We start from the raw sequence: 13,419 nt of genomic DNA, 5'->3' as shown, positions 1-13,419 counted from the left end.
CCTTCATAAAACCAAATGCTTTCCACAGGTAATCCTCTAAGGTCTAAGTTGTTGTAGGTGACGACCCCAAACCTTATCCTAGACAATCAAAATATCTGTCAGTCATCTGTGCTTGTGTCAAATTCAAATTTTGATTCTTATTGGACTGTCAGGACAATTTAAAAACCTTAAGAGCACACAGATTTCCCTCCTGTTCTATGGCCTGATGTGTGCAAAGAGACTGATTCTCCTCCTATGGAAGGGAAAAGAAGTGCCCTCCTTGAAAGTCTGGATTTCAGTACTGACAGATACTCTTCATCTGGAAAGGATCCGCCACATTATAAACGACAAAGTGGACTTCGATCAGATTTGGAGGCCGCTCATTGAGCACCTGGAAACTATGAACAAATGAGAGCTATTATGTGGACTTGCAGCCCGTTCTCACTCCGAGGCGTAACATGCCGACGTTTTGTCACGTCCCGCGGCGTTCCTGAGGAACGCGAAAGGAGACCTTCGGCGTTGTTATGGTACGCGGCGGGTTATGGCTGAAATCCAGTGCAATGACGCTCCCTCGGTAATAGACGTTCCAGCCCTGTATTCCAGCCCTAAACCTAACCTTATCCCTAGCCCTAACCATAACCTTTTTCCTGATCTTAACCAAGACATTAATGATGTTAAATAGCGTGTTTCTAAGCGATTTGAAGAAAAAGAGCGAACATGTGTAGATAGAGTCCATACGGTTCTCATATTTCCTCATTTTTCCGAGGTCGTCATTTAGGAACGTGGTGGGTAGCCGAAAACGTAATATGTTGACGATTTGTCACCTAGCGTAAAATGTTACTGTTTGGGAGTGAGAACGTGTTGGGACTTCACCAATGCTGAAAATAAGCTGATAGCACTCTGGGATAAGGGAAGGGTGTGGGGAGGAGGGGTTTTGTTTGTTTGTTTGTTTGTTTGTTTGTTTGTTTGTTTGTTTGTTTGTTTGACCGCCCTTTTTGGTACGTTTTGTTTTTTCCTGTTTTTATTGTTTGGGTTTGTTTTGGGGTTTTTTTTGTTCGCTTTGTTTTTCCCCTTTTCTTGATGACAAAACTGTAAGAAGGAAGCAATGTCAGTCTACGGGAAAATTTGTGATTGTTATTTGTGCTTCACAATAAAAATATTTGAAGAGGAAAAAGAAAAAGAAATGGATCGTTCTGACACACAACAGAAACTATTTTCACAAAGAAAGAAAAAATAGTTTTTACTTTTTCTCCAAAGCATAGGTTTAGGGTTTCGGGTTAAGATCAGCACCTGGCACTTGGTCAAATCTTTAATAATAAAAATAATAACATAATTCTGTTTCACAGGTATAGTATTAGTATAGCAACAGGTATTAGTATAACAACTCTGAGACTCAAAGTTAGCTGAAGTTAGCTGCAGATAGAAACAAATTATTTTGTAGGGTGACTAACTGTCCTCTATTCCCCAGACATGTCCACTTTTCACGTTCTGTCCGGGGGGATTTTCGAGATGGATGAAAATGCCCGGGTTTTCCTATAGCCTACAGAGGACTCCTATGTGCAACGTCATCCCCGAACTGCTGTGTTGTAAGTGGTTGTTCTGCGCTCACAGACGGGACAGAGCGCGGAGCGGTGCGCCGAAAAGATGCCAAAGCGCAAGTTGGAATAAATGGGACGCGTAGTGCAGCTGTGTGCAGAGCTGGTACAGACGTTTGTGTGTCTAACAAAGGTGCCGGAGATCTTGTTGCTTACATGGACACAGACAAACATAAAAAGGTTGTGCGAGTCAAAAATTCATCTAGTAAGTTGACTGTTCTTTGTTACACCTGGAAAAACGAGGATGCTGTTGCTCTGCAGCAGAAGGTGCACTGACATTTCATACTATGAAGCATCACAGTAGCTACAGATCCATGGATTGGATGTTGTTGCTAAAAAAAGAAAGAAAAAAAAAAGCATTTCCAGACTTTAACACAGCTAAAAAGTTCAGCAGTGCCCGCACCGAGACTGAAGCTATTGTCAATGGTGTGATAGTGCTACATTCAGTGAAAGTCGCTCTTGAAGCTCCTAATGAAATCCAGTACTGTGGCATTTCTCAGACTTCGGTAACCATGGAACAGGGAAAATATTCCCAATCATTCTTTGACTGGAAGAATGGTGGCGTGCAAACAAAATTATTTGAGGTTAGAAACGCCAAATGAGACAGCAGAAACCATTGCACAATACCTCACTGGTACCTCACTATAATATTTCTTATACAGATTATTTCTGTAACATTATTTAATTCCAGAGGTTTCTACGTTATTTTTTTTTTTTGCACTTGTTAAAGCCTATATGACATTTTTTATTTCACCGTTCATTAACTGCACAAAGAAGGCATCTTTTAAATATGTTAAAATCTTCTTTAAACAAACAGTATTATTAAAATTCTTCATGACTGGGTCAAATGTCCTCTTTTTTGAAAATCAAAATATGGTCACCCTATCTTTTGGAAAGTGGCAACTACCTTATGGTAAATTAATAGCTGGGCTTTAGGTACTTATACAAATTAACTGACTCGTGTCTTCATGATGATGATGCAGATGATGACTTCAACTTGAGTTCTCCCTTTTTATACCTACAGTGGTAGTTAGCTAGTTAGCTAGCTAGCTAGCTTACAGCTGCAGCAAAAGAGCTGCAACACGAGCCAACACTTAAGAGTCTAAATACAGGCTGTCCTAAAAAAGGGTAGGCTTGCGTATGACACATGATATGCAGAATATTAATAAAACATTCTTACCTACAATATGTGCAAATACATGTGATTGACACACATGTATTTGTGTGTCAATCACAGGTTTTAAATGTCTACCATGTTTGCTGGTGTTTACTCTATATTTGATAACTACTGATTATATTAATTAAAAAACATTTACTGTGTGCTTTGATGGCTGCTTCTTCAATTGTTAATCTCTATTGGATAGAGATCTGGTGAATGTGGATGCCACTTGAGTGTAGTGAACATATTTCCATGTTCCAGGCTGAGATGATTTGAGCTTTGTGACATATGTTATCCAGCACCCATAACTGCAGCCATCAGACGATGGGCGTGCTATGGTCATGAAGGGATAGTCATCAGCAATACTCGGGTAGGTGTGGCATAAATCAGTTTGTATATGTGGTCTTCTGCAGCTGTAGCTCAACTGCTTCAAGGTCCGATGTGTTGTGTTTTCAGAGATGGATGTAACAAATGGTTATTTTTGAGTTATTGTGGCTTTCCAGCTTGAAACAGTCTGGTCATTCTCCTCTGACATCTGGCATCAACAAGATATTTTAACCCAGAAATCTCTTGGTTACCAAACCAAATCTGGTTTGGGTAGACTAAACAAGTCAGTGAGATGATTCAGCCCAAAAAGACTGGGGAAAGAAAGGAAAACAGGTTTAGCATCACATATGTTTTCAGTCATTCATGTAATTTATTATGAGTCAGCATTGTAAATTTGAAAATTTCAGATTATCATCTTGCAGTGTAAGTTGCTTATATAGTCATGTGAAACTGAAAGCTTTCAGAACTCTGTGCAGTCCTGTGAAAACTAAGTAAACTCGTACGGCTTTCATAGGAGGGTAAGTAGTAGCTGAGTTCCACTAATCATATGCACAAAACTGATCATCAGGAGGTGAGAGCACCTCTTTAAACTCGATACCTCAACTCGACTGAAATGCTGTGGTGGGGCCTTAAGAGAGCTGTGCACAAACTAATGCCCACAAACCTCATTGAACTGAAGCAATGCTGTAAAAAAAAGTGGGCCAAAAGTCCTCCACAAGGATGTGAGAGTCTAATAAAGTAATACACACAATAAGTACTTTGTTGCCTGAAGGATCTTTATATTGTAAAGACCTTTGAGTAATGGAGAGAAAAACCCACCAAGATGAACCCATGAGCACTTAGTGACAGTGGGAAGGAAAACCCCCCTTTTAACAGGAAGAAACCTCCAGCAGAAGCAGGCTCAGGGAGGGCAGCCATGTGCCATGATGTGGTGGAGGTGAAAGGAAAGAGACAGGATACTGGCTGTGGAAGAGAGCCAGAGATTAATAATAACTAATTATTAAATGCAGAGTGGTATATAAACACATAGTGAGTAAAGAAGAAAACGTGGATCATGGTAAGCCTAGTAACTAAAGGGAGGATTCAGGGTCACCTGATCCAGCTCTAACTGCTTTATCAAGACGGAAACTTTTAAGCCTAACCTTAAAAGTAGAAAGTGTGCTGTCGCCTGAATCCAAACTGGGAGACAGACAGACGAGAGCCCTCCACGTGAAAGGCTCTGGCTGGGATTCTACTTTTAGATTTCTCAGGAGTTAGTGTGAACCACGGCGTGTGCATAGTTTCTCACAGCACTGCATAGAGTCCCGTGAGAAACCTTTGTCACGTGACTCTATTTGCTGTGCATATTTCAGTCTAATAAAGATCATTAAAAAGTTACTTTAAATATTTCCTGCACTGAGCAACAGGTAAATGAATATTTCATATCTAATCATTGATTACATCTCCTGGTGATCAGTGTCTGTGATATTGCTCAAGTTTTCCTTCCCCTCCTCTGTCTCCACTTTCCTCAAGCAGTGCCTCTGCTCACTGACCCCTTGCCACTTCTGGAGCAGCTTTGGCTGACGCGCACATCAGATTCAGTTACAGCCAAACAAGCTCACAATGAAAAATGCCTCCACATTTCCCCGGTTTCACAAACACTGTTTGAAACAAAAAGCCCTTATCGGACCTGTGTATTATTCACGGTGTTAATTGGAGGGAAAATAAGTGTATTGTGCATCTCAACGGTGCTGTTAAAACAAGATAAGGACCGCGCAAGCAGGTCCGACGCAGTGGCTATTGAATGAATTGTTTAATAGCGAAAGTGTGAACAAGTTGGGAACTGTGGGTTTTTTTTTCCTTTTTCTGGTGAACTGTGCTCTGGTGGGGCTGATGTGACCATTCTGGTAATCCCCAGGTAGGTGTCATTTATTTATTGTCACTAGCTGTAGCGTTATGTATTCAGGCAGCAAAGGTCAGTGTTAAACATGCGCACAAAGAAACACAATCACCACCCGTGAAAATGTGATAACTCAGTAGGCAGCGGTAAGTGACACTGAACATAAGAGTGAAATATGGCAGCTAAGGAGACCCGCATGCAGGTTTCTTTCAATAGAGAAGTTTTGCTTCACTCTAAGCAGCTGTCGAGCTTTTCGCTGCCTCGGGCTGCAGTGACCCTCACCCCCGTGTTCCTGACAAGTACGGCCCTCTAATAAAGTGGCAGCATCGCATGAATTAAAATGGCTCGGCCACAGCGCGCTTATAAAGTCCTCTTTTATCTTCAGGCTTTCAGAGAAGTTTCAACTACAACCTAACGGTTGTAGTTGCTTCGATTACTGAATCAAACAGATGAAAGAGAGATGACAGATTAAAAAGGAAAAGATCATGAGGTTAAAACTTACGAAATCATTCTGTACTTACAAATATGTTTGGTGGTTCAAAACCACACACCATAACCCGGTTTGCAGCAAAGCGGCACTAAACTGAAGCAGTACAGTAAGAGCTGTTTCATTCACCCTGATTCACTTCGGTAAAGTCCATATTTGGTAACGTTGGGGCACAGAAAAGAAGTATATGGTTGCATGTGTTTCTATAAAGGGTTTCTGCATCACAGGTTAGAGCAGTGACAAGTCACTCCACCCTGTGCAAACTGAAGCAAACTGATTGTCCACTTTGAATAAAGCCAATAAACATGTCAGTGAAGCTGTTTGTTTGGTAGGGGCTTTACTGAACGCTGCTACGTCTCGGAGTGATACCATCTATCGCAGAGAAAAGCATCACAGAATGAATGAGTGTGTGAACAGGTACAAGGTTCACATACAGGTTGAACTCATCTGCCATCACAGTTTTCCCCCAAAACTGCTGACTGACTCAAAGTCTTTAGCTGGTAATTATTAAAGATATTAGGTAACTGGTTGGTATCTATGTGCATTTAGTTTTAGGAGTCTTCACTGAGCAGTAATGTCCATCGCAGGGTCTTACATCATTTGACATAAACATGTCCTAAAGACAGAATTTGACAGAGTTAGTTGGAATGTGTTGATCTGGGTGAGTGAATGTCATAAAATTATTATTATTTCAACTGTTTAAAAAATGAAAAATGTCTGTGATGTCTCCTGAGAAGCTGGAGCGTATCGCTGCTTTGTAGAGCTACTGCTGTGCAGGCATATAGACACACAGTCGCCCTGCAACTCTCAGTCTTCGCAGCCTCTGCGTGGCCCGAGTAACCTCCTACCAGGACCCAGGGCAAAGATTTGTTATCCTCAAAAACATTAGCTACTTTTTTTAGGTAGAGGAGGAGAAACAATGAATGTTTTATCTTAAATGGAGGTGGAGGTCGGTGGGAGACCCACTGAGTAATCAGCTGGTTCAGACAAATAATTGATAATAATTCATCAACATTTTAAAAGAAAAGTTAAAAAAATGAAATGCTTGCTCGAGCTGCATGAATGTAAATATTTGCTAGTTTCCTATTTTTTCCTTTATAGTTTATTTTTAAGTGATGAGAGCAGATGTATCCTGCTTTACAGCTGATCCTGTAAACAACACATGCATTAAAAAATTTAGCATTGCATTATGGGATTTAAAGAACTACATAGTTTACAGGCTACAGATACTAGTGACTCCAATTACTATTTTTACTGTTTGCCATGTGAAACATCAGACGTCAGATATGATTGCTGTCAGAGCCAAAACGGAAACTTCAAGTTTTAAGAATCTTTCTAAAAAGACTTTTCAGTTTCATAAACAGGTGAATGACAAAATAAAACTGCAATGCAGTTCACTCGTGATGTCAAGCGATGATCATCAGCAAGTTCTTGGACAGGAGTTCAAAATGCTGTACTCTTTGCAGTGCTTTTGACATATTGAGGTGGCTGTAGCTCAGGAGGCAGAGCGGGTCTCTCTCGATGATGGTTGAAAGGTTGATGGTTCGATCCCTCCACAGTCTGCATGCCAAATATCCTCAAGCAAGATACTAACCCCAAGTTGCTCTCTGATGCATCCATTGGAGCATGGAGTATCTGTTAGTTAGAAAGCGCTTAAACGCGAAGCAAACATTTCTTGTGGCATGTTGCACAAAGTGCTTTGAGTGATCCAGGAGAGTAGATAAGCGCTATATAAGAATCAGGCTACTTACCATGTTTTATACTGAACAGTAGCTAACATCAGCCACTGTGAACTGCAGTTGATTATGATGACCCAAGTGTACCCCAAGAATTAAATGTGTATTTTAAAAGTTATCATTATTTAGGCTTTAGACTGCATGCACTTTGCTGGAGATCTGTTTTTTTACCCACTATACACAAAATCACTTTCAAGTTGCATCGTTTAAATTAATAAAAAGAAAGAAAATTCTACATCAATTCTACATTACTAACTTTTGGTAAATAAGAAAGGTCAAAATTGAGCTAATCTGTGTCCACAGTCAGAGATACGGATCGAATAGACCCAGAAACACATCAGGTCTGATGTTTGTAAACTGTCAACACAACTGTTGCTACTTCTGTCCATACCATGACTTTTATGCTTCATCCTGTTATGGTTACTAGTGGAGGGCACACAATACAAACTAGCTCAACTGGATTTTTCTTCTTCGCCAGAATCCAGAACACATTGTTTAGCATAATTTACCAACATCTTTTTGTTGCCTTGTCCATTGTGTCATTTCAAACTGCATTCCTATTGATTGATTAACAGCCATAAGCCATACAGGCAGAAAGCAACTCCAAAGGACTGTATGCAAATCAGCATATGATTCACAAGCTTGTGGAACCACTTTTAGCAGCAATAGCAACTTGAGGCAAACTTTTTTTTTGTGTACGACTCTCTCACATAGAGGCATTTTAATTAACCCCTCTTTTCAATGCAGTTTAAGTTCATTGAGGTTTATAGATGCGGCTCTTTTAAGATCCCACCACATCATTTCAATCTGGTTGAGGTCTAGGCTTTGTCTGGAACAAAACAAACAAACAAACAAACAAATCTTGTTATTTTTTTAAATACAATTTTATAAAGCTAAACCATGTTTAATTTTCTTTTTATAGAGAGAAGCCTTTCTCCTCCATCACCATGAAGTGTGGCCAGATGGGCCACCCTTAAAACAAGCCATACTTGTTAAGTGTTTTTCTAATTGTGGCATCATGAACTTTAATATTTAACATGTGAACTGAGGCCTGTAAAATCTTACATGTAGCTCTTGGTATTTTTGCAGTTTCTCTGAGTCTTACACCATCTGGCCTTGGGGTGAATTGCTGAGACAAACAATCCTGGGAAGACTGCGACATTGTGAATGCTCCAGACCAGCAAAGTGCTAAAACTTCTGCTTTTAGAGAGATGCTGAGACTTGATGATGACGAGCTAATCAAGTGCATTTGATTTGCAGCACCTCGCTGCTACTGACCCTCTTAATTCCTATGGAAGGTGTAAGGTGTATGGAAGTTTTACAGGATGCTCTGCAGCCCACTCTTACTGTGCGATGTATGGCATGACTAAATATATTGCCATGATTGTTTCAGATTGGTACTCTTTAGTCTGGGACAACAGTCCATAATTGCAGTGTATTCCTGGATTGGCTACCAGCCAATAAAGCACCGGTTCAAAACAATCCCAGCAAAGGAATCAGTTACTGTCATCAAGACATGTGACGGTTAAAAACTCAACCAACTGGTGAAACTGCAAAAAAAGCAGCACATCACACCTTTAAGGCTAACCAATAATTTGGAGCAAGAACAAACACTTTGTAAATATGCAGTCAAACAACATGTGACAATATTTAGAAAAAAAAGCCATTGTCAACTCAGACTTGCAGTCTCGCTTTGACTGTGGCCCAAGTACGTTATGAATATCCTGCCAGTCAGCGAGGCAGGAAACAGACAGCCAGTGGCTCACTCTACCAGGGCTGCAGGGGTCAAAAGCCTGTCAGGTGGTGCGGCGGTGGAGGTGGTGGGGGTCAGGCAGGTGAGCCAGTGAGGAAAACAAAGAACCACTACTAAACCCCCACCCCCTTTTCCTTCCCCTATCCCGTCTGCCTTCTCTTCCTCTCAGAACAATCACCACCAACAGGACCAGGAAGTGATGTAGAGAGGAGGTTGATCTAACCGGGGCAGTTCCTTTCAGATAGGTCAGACAGGGGAAGAGAAGGTAGGAAAGACAGGCGTGGAAATGGGAAAAGATAGAAAACATACACAGCAAGTGGTGGCACAGTTTCCTGTTTGGGTGTGTGTGTGTGTGAGTGTGAGACTTTCCTATTTATAGAGTATTCCAGTCCTGTAGTGTTGTTCACTGATGACTAACAGTGTCCAGTATTGTTTTAAGCCCTGTGCTATTTCTTTTTTAAATATTCCTGCACTGTTGTGTTCTTTCCTTCACATCTGATCCTCATAGGTGTTATAATTATGAAAATAATGTCCGATGCCCAAGTGACCCTGACTGTGACAAAGGTCATGACAGCACTTTGAAGCTACCATTCTGTTCCGTGTTAGCAGCTGCCTCCATTGTTGTTATTTTGACTTCAGGGCCTCTGTGGCTCGCCAGCATCTGCAGCGTCTCCCTTCGCTCAGTCTTCCTTGAGAATGTGAGCAGGCATGTGGCATTGAGAGTCAGTCGGGCCATTCCTGCGCTCATAGCACAGACACAAAGCATGTGGCACTTGACAGGGATGCCAGATGAGGGACGCACGCCACCACGAGCCGCAGCAGCCCCCTTGCCTTTTAAGACACACACTGAAGGGTTCCTGCCCTGAAAGGCGACACCTCGGCCTGCGCCACCGAGGCTCCTTGCGTCTTGTCTTTCCCCCCACTTGCGGACTCTTGTCTGTCCTCGGCTCCTCTTTTCCGTCACACTTTCTCTTCCAGGGAGGGTAGCGCGGGGGGCAAGACTGTGTCGTATGTTATTAATACTATTGTTAACTGCACACTCAAGGCTGGCCTTCCTGACTCAGCTCATCATGTTACAGGTATATTGTGCACAGCAGAGAAATGGCCAATCCTGCTTTATATAATGCCATCTATATATATCACGAGGAATGCGTTGGCCAATTATGGTTCGAAGCCGGCTGATTGTCATGATGGATCTGTCAGCAGACTTAAAGGCTTTCTTCTTGGACTAAAAACAGATGATGTCTTTTGACTGAGGTGATATTTTCCCTGTGAGCATCATTAAAAATGAGTAGACACAAAACAAATGCAAGAGACATTTACTTTACAGACAGAAGAGATAGGGATCTCCCAGTGATCGAACAGAACTGTTGTTACTAATTTACTGATCGATTCTGACACTATAACTTTTGATAATTGTGCTGCGTGCTGGAATATTAGATGTGTTGGAGCGCCCTCTAGAGGCCGGTACCTGAGAGTACTATTGTTGGATGTTACTTGCAGATACTTATTGCAAGTATTAAATTATATGTATTTATTGATATTGGATTTAAAAAAAGAATTTGCTCTTAATCACTTGTCTTTTTAAACAAAGATCACACTGACTGACTGCATCTTTTTGTAGTACAAACCTCAAATTAAACCAAAATACAGCCTGGCCCTGTTTCAGTCTTGGCTGAGCCTTCTTTAGCACGATGCATAGACATCTGGGACATATAGTCAGTGGCTCTTTCTTCATATTCTGTTGATAGCTTTATTCATTTTGGAAAGTTTTAAGATATGTTAAAAGACTGGAGTTTACCATAAGTACCGTTGAGCTGTGCAATGGTTTTGAGAACCCTGCAGCTACAGTGAAGTTTTTATGTTAAAGGTAATAATAATAAAACACACACAAAAGTATGGAGAGATTTAGAAATTTTTCTGATTGCTACATAAGAATTTAGTTTTACTTGAACATTAATTACTGATAGATGAATATTTTTTAAATTACTAATTTAAGTGAAGCTCAACCTTTTTTTTTGTTGAAAAACTCTGTTATCGTCATGCGTTGTGTTGTCAGGCAGTGGACTGTTTTGCATCTTCTCTTAAAATGTATTAAATCTACAGCAGTGCTGAACCATTGACTTCTACAGCAGTGCTGAACAGATGGTGCTGTTCACTGCTAGCAGAGTGGGTTGATTTTCCCATGGCGCCACCCAGTGGCGGTCCTAGCCTGTTTGGTGGGCAAACACGCCCTCTTTTTTTCTAAACTGATGGCTTCGACCTTTTCTTGTCCATCTTCCACTGGTTTTAGTGTTGCACTACGGTATGAACACCCATCCCCCAACCCGAGGATCACCACAACATAACGTAATAGACCTACACCTTAGTTCACAGATTGGCTTTGTTTATTTCTGGGATTTTGCACAACCCAGGAGTGTAATCATGAATATAAAATGGGCTTGGATTTACATCATTATGAATGAAATGTGCTCTATTTGGAAGCAGCATGTCTCCCTCCCCTGTGAGACTTTAAATCATCAAACTGTAAATTATACATTTTCAATTGTTATTGATCTCTTTACCCCTGGTCCTAAAGTCTATATTTATTTTCTTACTCTACTTATATATATTGTTTGTTTACTTCCGCTGCTGTAACTGGAGCCTCGCCGTCTCGTCTCTCTATATACTGGACTTATATAGTGGAGATGACAATAAAGTTTACTTTGACTTCAGCAGCGAGCAGGCGCACCGAGGGCTCTCGCGCTCACTTTTCGGTATAGAATTTCGAAAAAACATCGGTGCAGATTATAAGTCTGTATCATGATGTCTGGTGTTTTCATGTTTGTTTGTTTTATTTTGCGAGTTGGTTATTAGATACTGCTAATAACCAACTGAGGAGGATGTGCGGAAGTGCTTCAGGAAGGTGAGCGCACGCAAAGCTACTGGTCCGGACGGGATTCCCGGCCGCGTCCTCAAGTCATGCGCGGCTCAGCTGGCTGGAGTGTTTACACACACATCTTCAACCTTTCCCTCTCTCTGTCTGTAGTCCCAGCCTGCTTCAAAATGGCCACCATCGTCCCTGTACCCAAATCCTCCACCATCTCCTCATTGAACGACTGGCGACCTGTAGCCCTGACCCCCATCGTGAGCAAATGCTTCGAGAAGCTGATCAGGGACTTCATCTGCTCTGCACTGCCCGACTCACTGGACCCTCTACAGTTCGCATACCGCCACAACAGGTCCACTGATGATGCCATAGCCCTGACACTACATACTGCCCTGTCACACCTGGAGAAGAGAGACACGTATGTGAGAATGCTGTTTGTAGACTACAGCTCAGCATTCAATACCATCGTTCCCTCGAAGCTGGACAGGAAACTGCAGCTGGATCCTGGATCCTGCAGCTCCCTCTGCAGCTGGATCCTTAGCTTCCTGACTGACAGACGCCAAGTGGTCAGACTGGGCAGCATCACCTCATCCCCCATCACACACTGGTGCTCCACAGGAGTGTGTACTGAGCCCTGTCCTGTACTCACTCTACACCTACGACTGCACGTCCACTAACAACTTTGCGGATGACACTACAGTGGTGGGTCTTATCACCAACGGTGATGAGACGGCTTACAGGGAGGAGGTCAGCAACCTGACCCACTGGTGTCAAGACAACCATCTCACCCTCAACGTCGCAAAGACAAAGGAGTTGATAGTGGACTTCCAGAGGTGCAGAGAAGTACACACCCCCATCACCATCAACGGCGCTGCTGTGGAGAGAGTGAGCAGTTTCCGTTTCCTTGGTGTACATCTGGCTGAGGATCTTACGTGGTCAGTACACATAAACAAAACAGTGAAGAAGGCGCAGCAGCTCCTCTTCTTTCTCAGGAGACTGAAAAGATTTGGCATGAGCCCCCGCATCCTCAAGACCTTCTATCGCTGTGCCATTGAGAGCATCCTCACTGGATGCATCACCACCTGGTATGACAACAGCACCGCTTACAACCGCAAAGCTCTCCAGACACAATGCTGCATCCATTGAAACAGTCAACTATTACCTGTGAGTACTGATTCCACTAAAAGGATGCCATAATTTTTATCATGCATTTACTGGCCCACTGAGAAAAAATTATCTTTTTAAAAAAATGTTCTGGAAACTATATATCCATAAAGTTGATGTCAAACAGGAACTTTTGATATTGCTTTGTAGAGGCTGGTGTTGCATGTTGACTGGTTCAAAAAGTCAAGAGTTTTTGTCTGGGATCATTTTCTTCTGTGCTACTGAAAAGTTCACAAATCTCTGTTTTCTTTGTTATAATACTTAAAGATGACATTAATGCTCGAAGGGAGTCCCTCATCAAAGTGCTCCGCATCTGTGTGAAAGACAATTGCAACATCTTGGTGCAGGAGTTCATGGTGAGTGTTTTATGAGTAGATTGTAGCTTTGCAACATTTAAAAATGCATTTAGTTATCCACTTGATCCTCATTGGACTGGTTAGGACCAGTAGTCCTCTTTAATAATTTGAAGTT

The sequence above is a fragment of the Neolamprologus multifasciatus genome, chromosome 5, assembly GCF_963576455.1.
Source record: "Neolamprologus multifasciatus chromosome 5, fNeoMul1.2, whole genome shotgun sequence".
In the NCBI taxonomy this organism is placed as follows: Eukaryota; Metazoa; Chordata; class Actinopteri; order Cichliformes; family Cichlidae; genus Neolamprologus; species Neolamprologus multifasciatus.
This window is presented reverse-complemented; position numbering follows the sequence as displayed.